The following is a 1,119-nucleotide window of genomic DNA, read 5'->3' as shown; positions in this document are numbered from 1 at the left end:
TAAAGCAGACTTTGACAAATCAAGAGCTGATAAGTTGCACACAGTAGAAGGCCTGTGGTTTCTCGTCAGATGTCGAACACACAGTAGAATGATACAACTATCACACATGCTTTGTTTAGCTCAGTGGACATGAGACTGATAGGAACTCCTGACTATCACAGAGGGAGTGTCTGCATTAACAGCAGTCATGTAGCAACACAGGCAACAGTGAGTAAAGTATAGCAGTGCAGTGCAATGGCAGCAGTGGCAGCAGTAGAAGTCATTTTGGAGTAGTAGTGATAGGAAACAAGAAGAAGCTGTTATTCTTAAATATATGTGGATGGATTTATATCGCAGCCTGTTTGCCCCTTTGACATCAGGAGATGAAATACAGAGCCATCAAAGCAAGAACAGTCTCTGGCAATTGGAAGGTCTGCGGTTCGGTCCCAGGCCCTGCAGTCCCACGTCGAAGTGGCCTTGATCAAGCCATTGAACGAATGTGTTTCAGTGATTATGTAATGAGCAGGTGACACCTTGTATGCTACCAGTGTATGAATGTGTGTGAATGGTGTGTGTGTATCAGTCTATGGCTAAAGGTCAAAGGTCAGGGTTCCCTTTCAAATGCTTTAGCCAGACATTTGTGGCTGCAACACACCAGAAGATAACATTAACGCTTGTATTTTAAAACATCCCACAGCTTTATGTCATGTTGCTGCTGGTAACTGGTATATTGCCAGCAGCAATGCAAGTCAAAGCAACTGAGCTTCACAGGGAAAAACTAAACATGAGAAAGTTTTAATTTAACACTAAAGTGTCTATGCCGTTTAAACATAGAATGGGGTCAGTTGAATAGAATAGAATAGAATAGAATAGACTTTATTGTTCCATGAGGGAAATTTGTCTTGGGCACGGTGCTACAACATGTTAGCCTGACAAGCCAGACCCACATCAAGATGTTGGGCCGTTGAACTCACCGTTGACTCAATCCGAGGGGTGGGATAAAAGGTTGTCTTCCAAATTCCCTCTACACGCAATAGGATAGCGCTGCAACCAACCAGAGCAACGAAGAAGGTGACGTATTCAGAGTAAAGAATGACTTCAGTGCAGTTCTTTGTTCTTTTCTCAAAGAAAAGCTTAACT

Source organism: Etheostoma spectabile, chromosome 8, assembly GCF_008692095.1.
Source record: "Etheostoma spectabile isolate EspeVRDwgs_2016 chromosome 8, UIUC_Espe_1.0, whole genome shotgun sequence".
NCBI classification, from domain to species: domain Eukaryota; kingdom Metazoa; phylum Chordata; class Actinopteri; order Perciformes; family Percidae; genus Etheostoma; species Etheostoma spectabile.
Note: the sequence above shows the minus strand (reverse complement) of the source record.